The sequence below is a fragment of the Amborella trichopoda genome, chromosome 8 (assembly GCF_054954075.1).
Source record: "Amborella trichopoda isolate Santa Cruz 75 chromosome 8, AtrichopodaSantaCruz75HAP2 v2.0, whole genome shotgun sequence".
NCBI lineage: Eukaryota > Viridiplantae > Streptophyta > Magnoliopsida > Amborellales > Amborellaceae > Amborella > Amborella trichopoda.
Window position 1 is genome coordinate 4088378 of NC_142343.1, and position 24583 is coordinate 4112960.

General features: G+C 32.2%; 1 long non-coding RNA gene across 1 annotated transcript in view; it reads left to right on the plus strand.

Annotated features, from left to right (window-relative positions):
- The window catches only part of LOC148780719 (uncharacterized), a 30976-nt gene extending 24328 nt beyond the window's left edge, over nucleotides 1-6648 (plus strand). Inside the window, exon 4 of the long non-coding RNA XR_016060400.1 lies at nucleotides 6133-6648. This is a non-coding gene — a long non-coding RNA (uncharacterized LOC148780719). The remainder of the gene's footprint in view (nucleotides 1-6132) is intronic.
- Nucleotides 6649-24583: the final 17935 nt, after the last annotated feature.

Genomic DNA, 24583 nt, shown 5'->3' on the forward strand with positions numbered 1-24583 from the left:
AAATATCCTCAAATTGATGATCTCAACATTAACATGCATGGACATGAGAAAAAAATGCATTTCAAGTTTTTGAAATAGTGTATTTTGTAACGCATTTTTAGATCGTCAATTTTCAAGATTTTTAAATTTTCATAGATCTGTCGATCTACACTATATTTGAAGCTTTAAATTTTATACATAAAAATAAAAATGTATTTTAAGGCTATCACAAAGATTTCCAGTATTGAAACCACATTTCTCGACACTATTTGAAGGTACGCTCTAATTTGATTGTTTGGAGTCTATCTCTCTCTCTCTCTCGCTATATATATATATAAAGATCCTATGAGACCCTCCAACGATCCTATGAGATCCTCCCACACCCATATGTGTAGGACCCTAAACGATCACCATTAAATTTAGCATAGATATCTAGAAAAGTTATCACATGGATGTAGGACTTAACTTCTATAGAGATTTATGTCAAATTTTATGGTGATGCTTTGGGGTCCTACACACATGGGTGTGGGAAGGTCTCATAGGATCATTACTCTACATCAATGGTTTAAAAAGCGGATCGATGACCCGGATCGGGCACCTCAAAAACCGATCCGGTTTGACGAATCGACGATCCGGATCGAGAATCGGTCGGATTAAAGCTTAAAAAAAAATCCGAAAAAATTATTAAAATTCATTATAAATCTTTTTTTTTAGGAATCTAATAAAACTGAGGGTACTACATTATTAACTTTCATTTTTTTTATCAATTTGTGAATATTAAGTTGCTCTTTCCCTGTATAAACTTATTTTAACTATTAAATTTGTATCACATAAAAGAAAAATCATAGAATTATCATAGATAAAATATATAATTATTTATGGACTATTATAAAGAGTAGACTAATCATGAAAGAATGGCCATTAAAATCTCGTTTTCTACAAAAAACCCTAATCCATTAAAAAAACCCAAACTATTACAGCCTAACTAACTATAATCCAAAATTATTACAACCTCACTAATTATAATATTATATACTGAAATTATAATTATAAGTTTACATTTTATAATTATTTTATTAGACAAATAATAATAAATTAAAAATATGTTATAATATTATCTAATTTAAAATATATTATTGACAACTGTAAGAAAAATAGTACATTACATGATTTATAATGTAAAAATTCATAAATTAAATAAAAGATTTGGTTATCAATGTAAAAATTAATAAAATGCGTACAAATTTTGGAAATAACGCTTCAATTTTTCAAAAATTTATTTTTTTAGGTTTCTATAATTAATTTAGTGAAAGAGATTGTTAGTAGAAAGATGGAGATTTCAAATAGAATAAACTTTTTGTTTTTATTTTTTTATACCTTTCATATTATTTACAAAAATAATTATACCACTATATACAACAAAAATTAACTGTTATATAAAAAATTAATTTTTTTATTTTTCATTTTTTGATGTCTTTTATACTATTTACAAAAATATTTATATTTATACCAACCACTGTATACACAACAAAAATATTTATATTTATACCAACCAGTATATACACAACAAAAATGCAACATATGCCCAAGGGTTTCGACCTTGGGACATCAAGTAAAAAAACAAAAGCCATAACCACCAAGTCATCTAACTACATGTGATTATGAATTGCTGATTAATAGACTATATCTACATTTCGTTTTCATTTAATGATGTTTGAAAATTATCCTACATCGAAAGATGGGTATTCAACTTTGGTATATAAATACCTATGTAATATGAATTATAATATGTGTGCAAAAATATTAAGGCAACCTCACACGTGGGGCACGCTCACACGTGTGCACGTGTGAGTGTGCATGGGGCCATGCTCGCACGTGCGCTTTGGCACACATGTGCACGTGTGAGTGTGCGTAGGGCACGCTCGCACGTGCGCTCAGACACGTGTGCGCATGTGAGTATGCGTGGGGCACGCTCGCACGTGTGTGTCATGCGTTACGTGTGTGAACCGGATGGGAACCGGCTGTTCTACTCTAAAATCGGGCGGTTTTCGGTTTTGTGCTGGAACCGGCACGGGCTATGCCGGTTCCCGAGTCGAACCGGGCAAGTCCGGTTTGACTCTCCGTTTTTTAAAACACTGTTCTATATATATAATGATTTTATAGGACCCTCCCACGCCTACATAAGACCCCAAATGGATCACCATTGAATTCCTTTTGAGGGAATCATGGAGGTTGGGAATCATATTGTAGATTTTACATTTTTAGGCGGAAATTAAAATGCTTATTTGAATTTGGCGAATGAATGTGCATGCAAAAAGCTTGTTACTATTAACTTGTGAGAACTTCATGGGGGAGATAAAATTCACAAAATAACCCGAGTAAATTTTATATGCTAGTTTGATGGTGATGTTGGGCAGTTGTGCCCAATGGAGTTACCTCAACGTATTTCCTGCATTCATTTCTATACATTTCTTTAAGCTAACTGTTGTATATTTTTCTATGGATTTGGATGGACTGATCCATTAGGACAAATCTGGATTATGGAAAACACAGTAATTAAGGGTGAAACTCATTATTTAAGAAAAATCTTAAGAGATATGAAGTGAGAATAGTATGGAACATAATCTAACAAGAAAAAGCAAGCAAGCAACCATCAAGGAAACGACCACTAAAGACAAAGGGAAAGTAAGTTGTGATCCATATAAACCATAATAAGTGTCTATCACCATCTAATCATTGGATTAACGGTGGTGGAGATTGCGGCTAGCACTTGGGTGATGTCTTATTTTGATGGGTCTAGTTTTGTCTCTATCACTGTACGTCCACTGTATTAGCTGTCGCCATGGATTTTCAAAGGTCACATGAATTATACCTGAGAGAGAGAGACGGGGCAACAAGAATTGGGCTTGGACTTAGACTGATGTTAGCAATGCTTAATTTAGATTCTTATATGTGTTATAAAACCCAACGATTTTCATCCGGGTAGCTAATTCAGATACAGAATCAGTTGGGATTGATCCCGTTTCTGAATGATATGGGTCCCGGTCTGGTTCTCCCCTAAAACCCACATTTTTATTTTCTTTTTCTTTTTTTTTAAGCTCATCTAGACCTTAAATCCTCACCCCATAATCTCTATTTTAATATTTATTTTATTTTTCATATCACCGATTTAGACGATTCGAGGACGATCCGAATTGCCCATACTAGGATCGAGGATGGACTAACCACGTCACCAATCCGCTTTTATAGACACCGATTCTTAGGGATCAACTATCCAAGAGAGAGAGATTGCATGAGAAATGGCATAGAGCCTATAAAAAATTTTAGGACCTCAAAGCTTTTAACCCCTGCCAAGAGTATACATATAGGACATCTAATTTTTGAAAATATGACTTCTCAAATTTTCCAATTTCTTTTGTCAGGGACATCGACAAGGAAAATGGATTGCAATTGGAAGTTCTTTAGGAACTCAAAAATCATTTGAATTATTTTTGGAAATGCACATTTTGTTATTCGGGTATGTATTGGGCTTTTGTGAGGATAAAATTTTCGTTCACTAGGATTCGGTTGGTATGGGATTTTCAGATCTAGATATGATGATTTTTTTCAAAAATAAAATCATAAAACAATCGAATTTGAGCATTTATACACTTAGATTTATCACAGTCTCAAAGTTGGCTGCCATTATGTATAGGCCATATCTCCAAAATCGTCATCATCGTAGCCTTTTCCTAACTAAATGGGGTTACCTATTTAGGATTAGGGCTGCCAATGGACAGGGCCTGCCTGCGGACTACCGGAATTCGTCTAGCGGGCCATGCTGTCCCTGATTAGCCCGTTAATGTCTTGTCTAGGCCCAAATAAGGCCTAGGTCGGCCTATTTAACAATGTTTTTAAAAAAAAACAAATTTTAATGTGTATAATAAGGCATATATATATATATAATCTCACAGCATTTTTCTATATATATATATATATATATATATATATATATATATATATATATATATATATATATATATATATATTATTATTATTTTTTATAGGACCTTCCCACACCTACAAGCATCAGATCCCAATTGATCACCATTAAATTTATATTCAAATATCAAGGTGAAATTTCAAATCCTCCCCCTCTTTTTTAAAAAAATTACTTTTTTTTTAAATCTCTCCTCATTTGTACTCTTTTGCTCCTCCTTTACTGTCTCTCTCTCGATACTTTTGTTTAGTCTCACTCCCTTTTTACTCTCTTGCCTTTCTCTCTCTACATTCCCTCTCGCCCTCTTCTTCCCATAGGGTCACTGTACCATTTTTCTTCTCACTTCCTCCGGATCTCTCCACCTCCAATCTCTCTCTTCTTCTTCTAATAACCTACCTAGCCCTCCACAAAAATTCCCTTTCTCATCTTCTTCCTTAAAATCAGCCACACGGGTTCGCGATTTCTTTAGCTAACATATCAAAGTGTATGCTGATTTCTTTTGAGAATGAGTTTTGAAGACAATATAAGTGGCTCAAAATTTCTTTGGCTAACAAATCCAAAGAGCAAGAAATAGCAAAATCAAAATCTGGTAGATTGATTCCTTCCATTTTTTATTTTTATTTTTTTTGGAAAAAAGCCAAGTTTTTGTTTGAGGCTTTGAGCTATGAAAATCTAATACCAAATAATGGGTTGTGGATTTTTCTTTTTTTGCATTTTTAGGTTGTAGGTTTCATGAGCTCCTAGTTAAAAAAAAAAAAAAAAAAAATTGATTTTATTTTTTTAATCATCCCTACTGGAAATCAATGTATTTTGGGTGAAAAATAAACGATTTTTCTTTATAAGGTATAAAACCCTAGTTATGATTTTTATAATGTGTAACCAGTGGGTTGTGGTCTTTCTCTTTCTTTCTTTTATTTATTTATTTTTTTTAAAAAAATGTTTTTGAAATTTTTTTAGACGAATCCTATATCAAGATATCTATGATTTTTTTTCTTAGAAAAAAGAAAAAGAAAAAGAAAAATATATCTGTGAATTTTTTCAAAAGAGTCTTTTTTTTTTTTTTTTCTTTTCTTTGGAGCTCTGAAACATTGAACCTGATTTTTGTACCTAAACTTGATTTTTTTGGATTTTTATTGTTTTTAGGTTGTAAACCCTTAACCTAATTTTTCAGCCTAATCTTTTGGGTTTTGAGGTTTTATCTTAGTTTTATTGATTAACACATTTGTTTATATGAATAACAGTTTTGACAAATGTGCCAATATGAATTTTTATTGAAATGGTTCATGTGAAAGCATGAAGCTTTTCTCTTGTGGGTGCAAATTGTCTTAGTCCAACTGTATGTTTAATTGTCCATGGAATATTGTTTTGTATATTTTTAATTAATATTTGATTAATTTGATGACCAAGGGTTCTAATTACCATTGATTCAGCTTATCAATGTATCCCTTATCATGTATAGTAAAGGTTGATCTCCTTCTTCATCTTCTTTGCGTATATTGTTGATCAGGGAGTAGTAGATGGTAGGACGAAGATCATGGATACAAATAGCCGTGGAATAATCAAATCGTAAAGTAACAAAATTATATTGAACCTGATTTTTGTAGTGGGGACTTTAAATAATATTATAAATAATGGGTTGTGGGTTTTTATTTGAACTTTTATTTTTTTATTTTTTTGTGAATTTTCTAGTTATGGGCTTGATGAGCCTATCAAAAAATGCAAACGAGATTTCCCTTTCCTAGAACGATTGAAGATAAAATATGAGTTTTGGGTATGCTCTATGTCATCATAATGTCGTACTTCCAATAAAAAATAAAACATTTCTTGCAAGATAATGTTCAATTACTGGTTTTCTCCTTGCTTCTATATAAACCCTTATATTTGTTGGTTTTCTCCTTGCAAAGGTTCCATTGGTTAAAATAAAGGTAATTTTGGTGTAGAAATTCTGACCTAGAAATTGATTTTCATCCTAACCATGGAGGCAACCATCGAGGATCATCCCTTATGGTTTGTCAATGCATAAGAAATTGATAGTCCTATCAAGGTATTGACTACTTCAGAATTGATAGCATTTGTATGGACGTTATTGTATCTTTCTCTCTATGTAAGACTTTAATATAGTAACATCCCATAGATTTCTAATGGTATTTCAATAATCATTTAAATGACAACAGACACCATGAAAAGTCTACATGCACCAATAGAATCACAGGTAAAAAGGAAGCAATAATGATGGTTCTAAAGAGGTGAATGTTATAAAGAGGGAGCAACACAAGACAACAAACCTAGAATTTTTTTGGGCACCTTTTTGAGCACACGGTCCGCCATTTTTTGTATGTTAACTTCTTGTTCATATTTTAGATGTAAAACATTTTTTTGAGCTCTTTTGTGGGGTGTTTGTATAGAGCAACCTATTTGTGGGCTTCCTGATACTTGTATTTTGTTTACTTTTTATTAACACCACAATTAACACATTAAAAAGAACTTTGGGTATGTATGTTAAACTTCAATAGTTTACTTCAGCCGTGGAATTTGTATTCATCATCACTTTTTATGTTGCTTTGTGATGAAATTGCATCTTTTCAATATGAGAATGAAATCCACATGACAGAGAGACAAATAATGCTTTATAGCAAAACCCATCTTCAGGAAAACTTAAAAGCCACATGGATAGAGCTAAATTGCATTATAAATGGATATCATTAATTTGTATTGAAGGAACAAATATCAAAAAGCTTATAAATATCAAAAAGCTTATAGATTTGGATGAGAACAAATGTCTGAAGAATAAAGAAACAAACTTATAAATAGCATAAAGCTTATAAATTTGGATGAGATAAAATGTTTGAAGAATAAAGAAACATACCATGAAATGTTCCAAATTTTTAAGTTGGTTTATTTGTAGGTTATGTTTGGATTCGATTGCAGGCCATGATGGTTTTTCTTAACCAACATGAATGATGACATGTATAGTAGTCCTAAAGGGGATGATGTACCCTTCAAACATCAAATTCCTCCTAACATACGTATTTATCTTGAGGATGCAAATCCAAAACAAGTGACCAAAATGAACACACACTAATTGGGGAGTTTTATTTAGTTATTTCATTTTATTTTTATTTCAGCCATGCCTTGAATATTTCTCATACCCAAATACAAAGTTTCAATATACAATGTTATCGTCCATGGTTTCCTCACATGCAAATATTGTTTATTTCATATCTAGATCAAACGATTATCAAAATAAAATTACAAAAAACTACTACTATTGAAAGAAAGACATATGTGATCGTTTGCCGGGGAAATGCAATTTTTTTTTTTTTTAAATAATAATCACCCTTTATAATTTTGGCAACAAGATCACTCACAAATGGTCTTATTACGAACAATAGAAATTCCAAAAAAAAATAAATCTCAACTACTTGATGCTATTCATACAACCTAATATTATGCTTGAGAATATAAAATAAAAGAACTTAACAAATAAAAAGAAAAGATGCCGGAGATTACTTCAACCGGGCTTTTATACCCCACACCGAGTTACCACATCCAATGATGCGGGATCTGTGGTCTAGCTTCAATCTCAAACCGAGATAGCTAATTTCTGCCAAACTAGATAATCACCATTTAAAAACTCTACTAAAACTTTAACCCCCAAATAAAAACTCTACTAAAACTTTAACCGCCAAATTAACTTAGATATAGAGAGGAGAGAAAGTACCACCTAAAATTTGAAAAAATTAACTTAGATGAGCAAAGTAGAGAGAGAAAGATGGAGGAGAGAGAATGGGGTGTGCCCTTTTAGCAAAGAGAGGTGAGAGAGAGGTTATGGGAGAGAGAGAGGTTGTGTTGAGATTGGGGGAGAGCACCCCTATTTATAGTGAATATTTAGGTTTAGGGTTTCTTAGGGTTTTCCCATAGTTTGCCTCTTTCATGAGATTGAATCTAGACCATTGATCAAGGTGACTTGTGGGATAAGAGATTTGAGTTATCCATTCCATAAATGGGCCATCAACATTATACAAGGTGCTTGGACCATTATCCCTCTTCTTTAAACCATTTTCCCATCAAGATATTTAAATAAAATAAATATCATGTATTTTATAAAATTGCACGATCCATTTCACATATTCCATAAGGATATGTCAAATAATATCAAGTAGATAAATACTACTAAATATAAATAAGATAAGATCCATATCAATTCAAATTGACCATATCTCTTTAAAACAAACTTGCTACAAAATAGATAAAGCCATGGTCAATATATTCCCTCCAAGATTTGACCACATGCCACAAATCAAACTAACATTATCTTAAAAGCAAACAAGAGAATCCAAAGAGGGTGGGGCGTGCCACCCTTTTGTGGCACATGTGGGCCCCTACCCATATGCCACATGGTGGGCCCATGTGCACTATGGGCCCCCATGGAATGTTATAAAAAAAATTATTTTCAAAATTAAATAAAACAATTTAAAATATATATTTGAATTTTTATAACTTTGTAAGAACAATAACTGTATTTTTATAAGTCCAAAAATCAAAAATAAAATATTGAGAGATTCATAAAAATTCAAATAATAAAACTAAAATCATTTCAATAATAAAATGAACACAATTAAATTAATATGACAGGAAAATGATCCGTATGGTTTTAAGGAATCTAATCTGTAATAACGGGGTACTCCACCTTCAACTGTGGACTACTGACCACACTAGCTTTATCGAACCGACCCAGTGTTTCCCATAACCCACAATCCAAGCAGGGGCTCATTAGGGGGTCACCAAAGTCAGGTTGATGAATCAAGGGGTCGCAATCCCGGTTTGTGAATTACGGGTCCTCCCTTAGAGACGAGTCAAGGTCACCACGACTTGATGCGACCACAACTCTATGACGCATAAGGGTATCTCTCGCACATGCATACGCTTCACTCAAAAGTGGAAATCTGGCTTTTCCAAACGATCTATCAATATGCATGCCGTGTGATGGAACATGGATGAGATTTTGGCCCCCGTCTCAGTAGGTCTACCATCACACACAAGGGTCACACAATCCCTCGACTCACTCATCTAGGCATAAGCTCTGACCTCATCAAGGGTTAACCCAAAACCCTCCTCGATTAATTATTTATGCCCAGGTACCTTGGGTTTTCCAACCGTCTGGCTTAAATCGATAAGCACAGTCCGGTAGAAGCAAACATCATTTGCTTAGTATGATCCTCGAGGGACCACACTCCCACTGAGTTTATGTTTCACTGTAAAAGTATTTCAATACACACTCATAAGGCCTTTAAAGGCCACATAAACCTAACAAATATGCACAATCTGGGTATCTAAGACTTCTCAGTGTGGATCATTAATTGAATTATTTGTTGAATTTAGCTGACAAAAAACCATAGTTAGAGAAGATATACACAAGAAACAGTTCCTTCACAGAGATTGTCACAAGAAATACTGCATAAAAAGTAAAAATCCTTGTTTAAAATTGAAAACAAAGAGCAACCATGTATACAAATTGACACAATGTTTCACAACCCCAATGTATTTCTTTGGAATACTATGATCAATCATTATTACATTAGTAACACCCCCATGCATCCATGGATTTATACAAATAATTTCTCGCTAAAAGCTTTTTACATAGAAAATTACACTTCCGCTATGTACATAGAGCTTATGGGGAACTCAAGCTTCTCTCAAGGAGCTTCAAACCTAGTGTCAAATTATCGAGAATGGTTCCAAATCCAACTTCCATCTTCAAACCCATCATCAAACTGAGTTGTTACAATTGCTTGCAGCTAGATCTTTGGAATTGGTCACACGATGCTCTGATTAATTAATACAACAAAATTCATTTCAAAACATTGCTGATTAGCACACTTTAACAAGGTACTCATGTTTAGTAATCACAAGTTACATCTAATTTTCTCTTAAGAAACACAAGGCATTTCACCAGTAAGCTTCAATTTCCTAAACATTATGCTTTATAAATCTTTTAAAAAAATTGAAAAGGCATTTCACTGTAGGCTTCAATTTTCTAAACAATATGCTTTATAAATCTTGGAAATAAATTGAAAGGTAAGAATGCATATCTATCAAAACTAACAAAATAATGGATTCAACATGGACCTAGAATTATTGACAAGCAGGTTGTATCCAACATATGCAAAACAAGAAAATGATGATTTCTTTCCTAGTTCCCACAATGTAGCTCGCTAATCTAAAGGGCTAGAGCTAATCAAGGAACAAACGACAAGAAATGATCATCAATCACACAACACATAACCCAACAATATCAACAACAATTCAATCTCATCAGATTCAATAAAAAATATGTCTCTTTTGAGAACCAACATATACAAAACAAGAAAACTATGATTTCTTCTCGTTACAAAAATCAGATTCAAGGCTAATTTTGTTACTCGTAAAGTTTACTGTTTGATTCTTTAATAGCTATTTGTAGGTCCATGGTATCCATGATCTTTGTCCTACCATCTACCATTCCCTGATCAACAATATACACTAAAAGAAAAAATCAACCTTTACTATACATGATAAAGGATAAATTGATAAGCTGAATCACTGAATCAATGGTAATCAGAGCCCTCTCTCATCAAATTAATCAAATATAGATTTGTATTCCATGGACAATTAAACATACAATTGGACTAAAATTTAGTAGCCCAGAATATTTCCTATTCAGGAAGATCAATAGTAAATTGGAATATAGATGGATTATCTGAACAACAAATATTAGACACTATGAAACATATGACCATGTATGCCTCTGCGTGCAAAATGGTAGGCAACCATGATCAAGAGGTCGCCAAAGCCATTGTTTGTGGTTTCACAGGATGGCTTCGAGGTTGGTGGGATTTCCACTTACCTGAAAATACAAAACAACAAATTTTGAATAATACTCGCCAATGGACTGTTAAAAATGAAAATAATCAAGATGTCTTGTATTCCGAAAGTGATGCTGTTAATACTCTCATTTACACCATCACACTTCATTTTGTGGGGAGTACAGCCTTACTTGAAGCCCAATCTGAAGATTTGTTATCTAATTTAAGATGTCCAACCCTATCCCATTATAAATGGTACAAAGATGTTTTCTTTTCCAGACTATTAAGCAGAGAAGATAGCCAGCAAGATCATTGGAAAGAAAAATTTATTGCTGAATTACCATATTTATTTGCAGAAAAGGTAAAAACTAGATTAAAAAATAAAAATGGAGGAATAATACCATATTCTGTTTATACATTAGGAGAATTATCTACAGAACTATGTGCAGAAGGATTAGCCCTATGTACCGACATGAAACTAAAGAAACAATTAGATAAACAAAAAATGACTGGTAAAAAAGAATTAGGAGACTTCTGTGAACAATTCGGATATCATATAGAAAAATCTAGAGATAAATTTCATAAAAATAAAAGATATAAGACAGAAAGAAAAGAAAAGAAATCTCATAAAAAACACAAGAAAGATAAATTCATAAAAAGATTCTCTCCAAAATACAAATACCATAAGGGTAAAAGGAAATTACCTGTGTGTTATAAATGCGGAAAAGTTGGCCATTATAAAAGCCAATGTAAAATAAAAAAGAAAATAGATACTATAATCTTAGAAGAATCCATTAGAAATAAACTATATGATATAATACAAATATATGATGATGATTCTTCTGAATCTTCCACTGATACTGCAATGGTAGGACAAATAGAAGATGAAGATTATTTCATGTCCTCAACAGAACAATCTGGATCTGAACAGAATATAGAAGAATGTTCCTGTAATATGCTATCCAAAGAAGATACATTAATATTAGACCTTATAGAAAAAATAAATGATCCAGAGGAAAAGAGAGAAATTATTATCCAATTTATCACATTAACAAAAGTAAAAAATAAACCAATTCCATTACTCAAACCACCAGAGGATTACAATTTTGCTGAAATACTCAAACGAATTATTAAAAAAGATATATTTCAAAGAGAATCCACAATATCTGAATTAAAAAAAGAAGTAAATGAAATAAAAACAAAAATAGAACAATTAAAAACTAGAATCAAATATAGAATGACATATCACGAACTGTAACTGATACAGACGAAATCGAATTCGATCAACTAGCAGATCCTAGTGATAAAGAACCAGAAACCTTCAGAACCAAAGAAGTTGAAGAAAATATATTGGTAAACTTAGTAAATAAAATTATTTCTCAAAAATGGTTTATATTAGTAAAAATTGTCATCGAAGAAGAATATAATTTTTAAACATTAGCTTTAGTAGATTCATGTGCAGATTTAAATTGTATTAATGAAGGTTTAGTTCCATCAAAATATTTTGATAAAACTACTCAAATACTTAATACTGCTGATGGTAGTAGATTATTTATTAAATACAAATTATCAAATGCTATGGTATGTAATAATGGACACTGTTTTTCAACACCTTTTATTATAGTAAAAAACTTAAGTCAGGCAGTCATACTTGGAATTCCATTCCTAACCTTACTATATCCAATAACAATTAATAATACAGGAATAGAAACATCTAGAGTAGGACAAACAATTAAGTTTGAATTTTTAGAAAAACCAAAACTTAAAGAAATCAATAGAGTCAAAGACAAAATGGATAATAAAGAAAAGTTTCTATGTTCCCTTAAAATAGAAATAAAATATAAACAAATAGAAGAAGACTTAGAAAACCCTGAAATAATAACAAAAATCAATAATCTTCGGACTCAAATAGAAACAGAAATTTGTAGTAACCTTCCTAATGCTTTTTGGACAAGAAAGAAACATATAGTAGGATTACCTTACGAAAAGGGGTTTGATGAATCAAAAATTCCTACCAAGGCTAGACCAGTACAAATGAATACAACCTTATTAGAATTTTGTAAAAAAGAAATTGATGAATTACAAAGCAAAAATCTAATAAGAATAAGTGCATCTCCTTGGAGCTGTGCTGCTTTCTATGTCAATAAAAATGCGGAAAAAGAAAGAGGCGTACCAAGATTAGTAATAAATTATAAACCTTTAAATAAAGTTTTACAATGGATTAGGTATCCAATACCGAATAAAAAAGACTTACTAGGTAGACTAGCTACTGCTAGAATCTTTTCTAAATTTGATTTAAAATCTGATTATTGGCAAATACAAATAAAAGTAGAAGATAAATATAAAACTGCATTCAATGTTCCATTTGGACAATATGAATGGAACGTAATGCCATTTGGATTAAAAAATGTTCCATCAGAATTTCAAAAAATAATGAATGAAGTATTTAACCCATATTATAAATTTATGATAGTATATATTGATGATGTTTTAGTCTTCTCAGATACTATAGAACAACATTTTAAACATATTCATACTTTTGTACAAGCAATCAAACATGCATGATTAGTAGTATCTGCTAAAAAGATAAATCTTTTCCAAACAAAAATAAGATTTTTAGGCCATCATACTCATTATGGTACAATTATGCCAATCGAAAGATCTATTCAATTTGGTGATAAATTTCCTGATATTATTTTAGACAAAACCGAATTACAAAGATTTTTAGGATGTTTAAATTATATAGTAGACTTTTATGACAATTTGGCTATAGATGGTAAACCATTATACGAACGGCTTAAAAAGAATCCTCCTAAATGGACAGAGGAACATACTCAAGCTATAAAGAAAATAAAAATTAAATCTAAATAATTACCTTGTTTAAATCTAGCTAATCCTAATGCTTTCAAAATAATAGAATGTGATGCTTCTGAATTAGGATTAGGAGGTATTTTAAAACAACAAATAAACTCAGATGAACAACTAGTCCGCTATACTTCGAAAGCTTGGAATTCTACTCAACAAAATTATTCTACCGTGAAAAAAGAAATACTTTCCATAGTTCATTGTGTTACTAAATTTCAAAGTGATATACTTAATACACATTTTCTTATTAGAACAGATTGTAAAGCCGCCACTGATATTCTTACTAAGGATGTGCAAAACCTTGTCTCTAAGCAAATCTTTGCTCGATGGCAGGCAATATTATCATCCTTTGATTTTTCTATCGAACACTTAAAAGGTACTACTAACCATCTTCCTGATTTTCTTACTCTTGAATTTTTGCAGGGAGGGCAACACTGATCATTTTGATCCACCAGCTTTATCTTTTCCACTAACTTTGTTTTATGCAAATATGAATAAAAATAATAATACTTCTACTCCTGAGCAAAGGGGAAAAGCCCCTATGGAAACCTCACTGGATATCATTCCAGTAAATATTACCCAGTCACCAATAAGAATAGAACCTGCTTTATCACCCAATAATAGTCATATTTCCTATTCCCCAAATATCAATTATCCAACTTATTCAAGCCAACCTTCAGCTTCTCCTCCAACTCCAGTTTTCCAAACCTCTACACCAAAGAAACCAACTTTATCCAGCAAAACTCCATATCTTGAAACCTATTTTGTTGCTGATGCAATCATAGAATCCAGACATGTGAATGACAACCCAAATAGTATTGCTAAGTATTACTTATGCAATAATCTTTGTCCATCTGTAGGTACCAAAACAAGAGAATGGTACGAAATGATTCTGCTAGAAATAGATTATATTTCCTTGGTACATTATAATCAAAAGAATTCAAAAATAGTAGCATATTCAAAATTACAAATAAGGAAAGTATTATCTTTTGAAGATTGGGGATCAGACTCTTCCAAAGCCAAGAGAATATATTCCCCAGATTTCCTAAATAAATACTACAGATGCTTGGCATAAGATACTGACACTTCAAAACCCATATAATTCTCACACTTGGTTCTTACAGTTTAAAATTCCTATAAACACTTCATTTCCAAATTGGTTTCGTAACTGGTTTGCAACATAGGGATCTTTAACCCAAATACTTCCTGAACCTCTGCAACTCTCTCAAAACCGTTTTATTGACTTCAATGGAAGTGATCCCAATATAGATTACCACTTATATTTTATTGCGATGTATCAAGTACCATGGATCGTTAAATGGAATTTTGTGATATCCCCAAATAATACAAATAGTTTTGAATATATGCCATGTTTAGGCAAACAAATTGCCATAAAATGGTGGGACGTCTTTGTCTACCATAATATTGAACCAAACAATATATAGCTCAAAAGAATCCCATTAGCATATGGCTCTCATTCATACTTCAACCCAAATAGTCTAGCAGAATATATTACCATAATGAAAAAGCAAAATCCCAAAGCCACCAAAGAAGAACTAGAAAAACAACCACTGAAAATATTTGAAGAAGTGGCAGAAACTGCCAGCACACCAAGTACTCCCGAAATAGAAATACCACTTGATACACCAGACCCATCAGGACATGGAATGTCCCAAAAACATACCTTGTATTAACCCAATATGGATACCATAATATTTATGATATGACATAAAGCAAAGATGTGACCCAAAGCAAAGCTGATGTAACCCAAAGCAAAGCCGATGTGACCCAAAGCAAAGCTGATGTGACCCAAAGCAAAGCTGATGTGACCCAAAGCAAAGCTGATGTGACTCAAAGCAAAGCTGACGTGACCTAAAGCAAAGCTGATGTGACCTAAAGCAAAGCTGATGTGACCTAAAGCAAAAGCAAAATAGATGTGACCCAGATATGACCCAAATAAAGATGCTCGAGCCACCGACAAAGCCACCTGTCATCAGAAAAAATTCCACCTGTCTCCACAATTACTCAAAAGATGCTCCAACCATCTCATCAACCGGTCTTTTACAACTAAAGCAAGATTCTCGAAGATAAGGATGAATGATCCTCTACAACCAGGACCAACCACGTGGCACCCACCTATATCTCTTACTTCTCTATAAATAGGGGAGGAAGAGAAACATTCGAAACAACCTCTCCTCTTAGAGAACAGTCTCGCTTCTCATCTCTTCCCATTTTTCTTCTCTTTTAAACCATCTATGTGTGACTGTAACGTCAAAGCCTTACCAGATTATTACCCAGACGAGTGGAAACTATTATGCAGTTACTATATCTGCACTCTGTAAGTTTTGTTTTATGAGTCTGTAAGTTTTGTTTTATGAGCCTGTAAGTTTTGTTTTATGAGTCGCTTTGATTTTTATAGCTGATAAGTTTAAGTTTGTAACAGTTTGTTATTTTCAAGTTTGCTTTCAGTTTGCTTCAAGTTTGTAACAATTTACAGTTGTTATGATAATGCGTGTTGTATGTAGCATAAAGATATATCAAACTACTTATAATACATGGATTACTATTGATATTACTCCTGTATCTCTCATTATTATCATAGTATTAAGTCTCTATTTTGGTTATCTAAGACTGATAGTATAGAATCTTTATTAAATTTAGTCTTTATTATGTTAGAATTGTAGTAGGTTAGAATTGTGGTAGATCTTGGTTAGAGTTGTTGTGGTAGATCTTGGTTAGAATTGGTATCAGAGCCACACCATAGTCTTCTTTAAATAGTATCCAAAAAATATTACTACTAAGAGTAATACTTTAGGAGAGAGAAACCTAATTAAATTCCTTCATTAGAGAAAGTTGGTCCGAGAGTTGAGGTTAGATAGCATCCAGTCAAAAGACCGTTAAGGCCAGGAGAGCCGCTGAGGTTAAAAAGACGTAAGAGATAGCTACGAACACTCATCCGCAACCTAATAATGGAGAATTTCATTAGGAATCTATCAAATAAAGCATTACCCCAAACTAGTAATATTCTAAGGATAAAAGATAAAGAAGAGATAGTAATAGGTAGTATTGAAAACCAAATACAGAACTGGAATATACCTAAAGTCCCTATAAGTGATATATATAAGAAAGGATCTTTTAACTTCAACGTAGGTTATGCTATAAAAACCGTAGAACAAACTTTATCAGTAACAAGTACCCGGGAAGATTTTCAGTTATTAAGTAATAAAATAATACAATCTCATAATGATAAAAGTTACAATTACCTTCATATAGGTTTAATACAAGTAGCTATTAAACCATTAACCAGGTTAGGACTTAATAATTCAATATTAGTATGTTTAAGAGATACTAGACATAATAAGTTTAATGATTCCTTATTAGGCATGGTAGAATCTAGTTTATGTAATGGTCCAGTATACTTTAATTGCTTCCCAAATTATTCTATATCATTAAAAGATCCAAATATCCTTAAGGTATTAACCCTAAACCTGAAAACCCAAGGGTTCGATATGATCCCAGGATCTCAGAATTTAGCCATAGTATATAGAATATATTACAAAGTTATGACCACATTATGCCCTAATGTTTTACAACATGATACAAGAGGAAAAACAATACTTTTTCAAACCAATATTGAAAAATCTAATACTATTATACCAAAAACCATAGAATGGTCAGAAATTACTCTACCAGAATCATGGTCAATCTGCAATGAAAATCATCAGTACCAAGCCTCAAGAATAAATAGTATTCGAGAAAGAATATTAGAAAATCCTAATGGTAAAATAGAAATCCAATTTACCAACAATAGAAGAAATAACAGTAAAGATGATTCTGAAATAAAATCATCTACAAAACCTATAATAGAATTACCGAGAAGTTCTACCTCTTCTATAAATCCAAACTTAGAAAGTCTACATAGAACAAGAGAAAATATCATCATCCCACAATATAGGTCCATACAAAAATCTGAACCAGAAATAACTGACTCAGAAATGGATTTTCAAGTCTTAACTCTTACAAAAGAAAAAAGACTTAGCAAACAATTTATAGAACAAGATTACTTATCTGAAGAAAACAAGGAGATAAGAACTTGGTATAAAAAACATTTTCAACCTAGATTAGTAGAATTATTTCATATAAAGTACAATAAGGCACGAAAAAGAGAATGATATAACAAAGGATTTTTTGTCTGGTTAAAAGAAATATGTAGGGAAAGAAAACGACATATTCCTAATTTTGAAATAAATACAATACAAAGTCAATATGCTTCATATAAAACAACTGAAGGAAATACAATGAAAAGTATTTACCCTCCTGAAAAAAGTATTATTATAAAAGGATCAAAACCAAAATTAAAATTAGAAACAAAGGCTACACCATATAAAATGACCACAGGAGAAATAATACATAAAACTGAATTAATTCCACATGTAATAGAACAAAATAACTATACAAATTTATATATGCAATCTTTAGGAAGGCAAGCATCCAGAATTGAAAATATGTTAAGACATGTACCTATAAAAGAAACCACAAATGTTTTATTTAAACTACCTCCATCACTTGATAAAGAAAATTTTAATTTTGGAGAAGGTAATAAAACCTTAATGGATCAATTCATATTAAAATTATCTAAATTACAAATTAAAGAGAAAACTTTAAACATTCAAGACAAAGGAAATGAGAAAATTTCTGCAGAAATCCCTGAATCATATACATTAACCTTACAAGAAGAAACACCCATAATTGCTAACACAATAGAAAATATGGAAGAAGCCTTTACGGAAAATAGTCATGAACAAGATAATAATAATATTCAAAGAATAGTATATGGAAAATCATGGAAACCTTTAACAGCTAGGCCCTATCATCATAGACCTACCCCTGTTGATATACAATTCGAAGAAGATTTGGTAGCCCATCCTATTCAGGAAGATCAATAGTAAATTGGAATATAGATGGATTATCTGAACAACAAATATTAGACACTATGAAACATATGACCATGTATGCCTCTGCGTACAAAATGGTAGGCAACCATGATCAAGAGGTCGCCAAAGCCATTGTTTGTGGTTTCACAAGATGGCTTCGAGGTTGGTGGGATTTCCACTTACCTGAAAATACAAAACAACAAATTTTGAATAATACTCGCCAATGGACTGTTAAAAATGAAAATAATCAAGATGTCTTATATTCCGAAAGTGATGCTGTTAATACTCTCATTTACACCATCACACTTCATTTTGTGGGGAGTACAGCCTTACTTGAAGCCCGATCTGAAGATTTGTTATCTAATTTAAGATGTCCAACCCTATCCCATTATAAATGGTATAAAGATGTTTTCTTTTCCAGATTATTAAGTAGAGAAGATAGCCAGCAGAATCATTGGAAAGAAAAATTTATTGCTGGATTACCATATTTATTTGCAGAAAAGGTAAAAACTAGATTAAAAAATAAAAATGGAGGAATAATACCATATTCTGTTTATATATATATATACAGTAATGATCCTATGAGACATTCCTACACGCATGTGTGTAGGACCTCAAAAGATCATAATTAAATTTGGCACAGATATTTAAAAAAGTCAAGCCCCACACCCATGTGATAACTTTTCTACAGATCTATGCTAAATTTAATGATGATCCTTTGGTTCCTACACACATGGGTGTGGTAGACTCTAATTTGATTGTTTAGAGCCTAGGCTTTATACAAACCGCACATATATATATATATATATATATATATATATATATATATATATATATATATATATATATATATATATATATATATAATGAGACCATTTATCTTTGATACAAGAAGGTCACAATTACTTACAATCATCCGATGTGAAACCTGATAGCTTGGGTGTGTCACAAAGTTCGAAAAAAGTTCTTTTGAAGTTTGAACTCAAAAAATAAAATAAAAAATTTCGCATCCAATGATCAATATTAATTGTGACAAACCAAAGATAAAATGTCTCATATACTTCCTTCAAAAAGCAAATCGTGGCTAGGTGGAATGCCTCCCTAATGACAAAAAGAGAGAGTGAAAATGACCAAGATATTCCCCTTTTTACCCACAATGGAGAAGAAATTCACTATAATATTTACAACCATATCTCTCGCTATCTCTGGGAATCTGGGAATGACGAATCCCCTTTGCATCTTAAATAGATCATTCAACTCATTGAAGTATTTTTACCACAACTTTCTTGAGCACCAATTTTTGAACATCTCTCTAAAAGAAGTAAAGAACCAAAATATCCCATTTCGCCTTTCGGTTTTATGAAATCCATGGGAATATATTTTCCACAACTTTCTTGAAAACCCCCCACTACTCTCTCTTGCTTCATTCCTCTAAAAAAACTAAACAAATATTTTATGATTTTCCGAACAACACAAAAATATACCATTTCTCCTTTCATTCAAATGTAATCCATAGGAATTCTCCTCTCTCTCTCTTTCCTTTCACTCGAATGTAATCTATAGGAATTGTCCTCTCTCTCTCTCTCTCTCTCTCATAGACACAAAAGCAAGAAAAAGCTTAAAACACCTTTTTTTATATGGCAAGCAATGGATTTGCAGTAGGAGACCGTGTAAATCTAAGTCCTGATAAGCCATCTCCATTGCATACTTCTTTCATTTCCTCACCCATGTCAGTCTAACGTCCATCTCTAAGATGGATGTCAAAAAGGGTTACATCCACTGAAAGTTAGAATGGATGGTGAAGAAAGAAATTCATAAAATAACAGTTATATTTAAAAAAAATAAAAGTTCTAAATTTAGATCATTGTTATGGTTGAGATTATTGAACTCTAAAATTTTTGGTCGAAAATACATTTTTGAGATATATTTTATAGGATTGTATACAATGAGACTATTAAACTGTGGTATATGGAGGTCACAATTGCTTGCAATCATCCGATGTGAAATCTGATAGCTTAGGTGTGTTACAAAGTTTGGAAAAAGTTTTTTTGAACTTTGAGCTTGGTCAATGAAATAAATGCAGCCACCTAATTTCACATCCAATGGTCAATATTAATTGTGACTACCTTGTGTAAAAGGTAAATGGTCTCATTATATATTTTCCTATATTTTGTAGGGAGGCCGAACAAGAATAGTGTGAGTTGGCCGACTCACCAAACACTTTTCCATTATTAAAAGGGTGTGGTTTGTATAAGGTGCCATTCAGATGTATCTCTGAATCTAATTAAAAGATGTCTTTCTATTGCTGAAAACTTTTATGATGGTCTTAAAATCTAGTTTTATCCTTAATTATAAAATTTAAAGCTAAAAAATAAAGTGTAGATCAAGCATATCTATAAAGACTTAAAAATTTGGAAAATGGATGGGCTAGATATTGTGTTACAAGATGCATTGGTTTCAGGACTTAAAATCATTTGTTTTCATGTCCAAACATCTTGAGGTCGAGATAATTAATTGTAGGGCTTTTCAACATCGGACACCTTTTCAGGTGGATTTTTGATGTGCACCTTACTTCTGCAATATAATGTTGGTATATAATATAAACTTTATCCTTACCTAAAAAATGTCCTAAAACATGGGAATTTTTTCGATAAAAGCAAAAGTATTTAGGGTTCGGCTTCTCTCATGGGTCTTTTTTCGAAACCTATGTTTAAAACATCAGACCAGTGGATAGGATCAATCGCCTAACACTTTTGAGTCGAGATGGTTGACTTAGTAACCCATGATGTTAAAGAAAAAGAAAAATAAAAACAAAGAAAAAAATTTGGGGATGAAATAAATGAAAAAACCAAAGAGAAAAAAACACTAAAACATGAAAAGATCGATTTCAAAATGAGAAGATAGCTTTAAAAAACTAGTTACAATGCAAAACAATATATATTTTAAGCTAGAAATAAAAAATAAGCTCAAAATAAAAAAATTTAAAAAATTTTAAAAAAGAATAAATTTTCATCTTATGGTCTCATCTAATAGAAGTTATATATATATATATATATATATATATATATATATATGTAAGTCGAAGAGTTGGGAATGGAATGAGGACAAGGTTATTCTTTTCCATTGAGAGAAGGTCAACATATATACAACATACATACTAAAAAATACTGCAGCCAAATTGGGCTATACATTAATGCCTAATATTGCTATGAACATATTCCTGATATGGCGACGACAAATCTGGCTATACTTTAATGCTTAATAATGTTATACATTAATGCCTAATATTGCTATGAACAGATTCCTGATATAGCGACTGCAAATATGGTAAGACTCTCCCTCAAGTTGGAGGGTGTAGGTTGCAAACCCCCAACTTGGATTTTAGAAATTGAAAGGAATCACGGCCAAGAGATTTTGTAAATATGTCTGCAAGTTGTTGGCAGGACGAAATCTTCATGGGCTGAATCAATCCTTGTTGTAGCTTCTCACGGACGACATGGCAGTCGATTTTTATGTGCTTAGTGCGCTCATGGAAAGCAGGATTGGCAACAATGTGTAGAGTTGCCTCATTGTCACAGTAAAGTGGTGTGAAAGTGGATAGAGGGATGCCAAAGTCTCGTAGTAATAAAGATAACCAAGTAAGCTCGGATGTTGTGACAGCCATGGCATAATATTCAGCTTCAGCTGAAAAACGGGAAATAGTGGATTGTTTCTTTGTCCTCCAAGAGATGGGACTGGACCCGAGGTGTAACCAATAGCCCGTGGTGGAGCGGCGTGTCATAGGACAGCTTGCCCAGCCAGAGTCACAGTAAGCACGGAGGCAAAGAGAATTATGGGAGGAGAAAAAAAGGCCTTGACCCGGCATATTTATCGGATACCCTCATGGTCAAAAAGGTTACAAATTTTTTGACATTCCCACCAAGAAAATCTCGTCAATCGGGATATAATCTTTCATGAAAACATCTTTCCTTTTGTGTTTCTCCCTTCACCCATCACTAATTCCTCTGTTCTTCCCCTGCTACCCGTTGACCATGAGGACCCACACATCTCTTCCACACAACAACCAGCTCACCACGCGCCACCCAACCAAAATCAGACCTATTGTACCACTACCTCATTACCCTCTTCCTAGAACCACCATCCTCTTCGTCATCTCAACCGTACTAGGAAAGCAACCCACTTACCTTCAAGACTACTACGGCTCCATTGCCTAGTCTCAATCTCCCTCTTCGGCTGCTTGCTTAGGGACAAACCACCCTCTTCAATATTTTTTATCTTATAGATATTAAGTCGAAGAGTTGGGAATGGAATGAGGACAAGGTTATTCTTTTCCATTGAGAGAAGGTCAACATATATACAATATACATATATACAATATACATACTAAAAAATACTACAGCCAAATTAGGGCATACATTAATGCCTAATAATGTTATACATTAATGCCTATTATTGTTATAAACATATTCCTGATATGGTAATATATATATATATATATATATATATATATATATATATATATATATATATATATATATATATATATATAGGAGATTCAAAGAAAATAGCGGAAAAGAAAAACCCAAAATTGAGATTTTGGTTTATTCATAAAATTTTGTTTTAAGGCTTTTATAGGTCGATGTAGTAGGAAAATTGAGACAAATTTGAAGTAATATGCAATGGAAAGGAAATTCAAGATTTTCTATTTCAGTTTCGTTGAAGTTTGGACTCTTTATTTCTTCTATGGTGGTTTTTTAATCCAAAGTATAGTTGTATATATAGGACAGAGGGCTTAAGAAATGAGGGAAAATGATTGAAAACGGCGGATTGGTTTTTCATGCACAGTATCATTAAAAAAATTGGGTGCGGTTTGTATAAAGTCGAGGCTCTAAGCAATCAAACTAGCAGATCTCGAGAAATGTGGTTTCAATATTGAAAAATTTTGTGATAGTCTTAAAATATATTTTTATTTTCAGTTATAAAATGTAAAGTGTAAAAAATAGTGTAAATCGAGTATATCTACGAAAACTTGAAAATCTTGAAAATTGACCGTAAAATAATACTTTACAAGATGCACTATTTCTAAAATTTGAACTCATGTCCATGCATCATGAAGCCGAGATGATCAATTTGAGGATATTTGGGAATGAAAAAAACCTCTTCGAATGAAAATTTTGAGGTGTGCCCTACTTTAATTGTTTAGAGCCTCACATTTGTATAAACTTTTTTTTTAAAAAAAAGGTTGCACTTTGTATAAAGCTGAAGCTCTAAATAATCAAAGTAAACTGCACTTTCAAATCGTGGTTTCAATACTGAAAATATTTGCGATAGCCTTAAAATATATTTTTATCTTTAATTAGAAATTTCAAAGCTTTAAAACTTGTGTAGATCGAGTAGATCTATGAAAACTTAAAAATCTTGAAAATTGACGGTCCAAAAATGGATTAAAAGATGCACTATTTCCAAAACTTGAAATCCATTTTTTTTCTAATGTTCATGCATCTTGATGTTGAGATGATCAATTTGAGGATATTTGGGCATTAAAACCACCTCTTCTAGTGAAATTTTTAAGGTGGGCTCTAATTTGATTGTTTAGAGCCACGGTTCTATATAAAATTTTCCTAAAAAAAAATCATGCAAAGTTGGGGAACTGACTCAAACGATTCTGATTCAGCTAGACAAATTTTAAATATTGGTCTACACATAAAAAACAAAGCAAATTATTTTCAACGATCAAAATACATATCGATGATGACAGACTTGCAAAATTTGGGATCCAAAATCCATCTCCAAGACAGTTCGAGAGGATAGACTCACTCTACCATGTGCGTTCCAGGACGCATCTAAATCCCCTATTAAACAAATCACTTTGACTTAGTAAGCAAATGTATGAAATTTTCCCTTTCTTGACAAGGAAGAGATGATTTTCTCCAACGTGATACCGGGGAGGGAGCTGTTGTCCAAAAAAAATTTAGATTAAA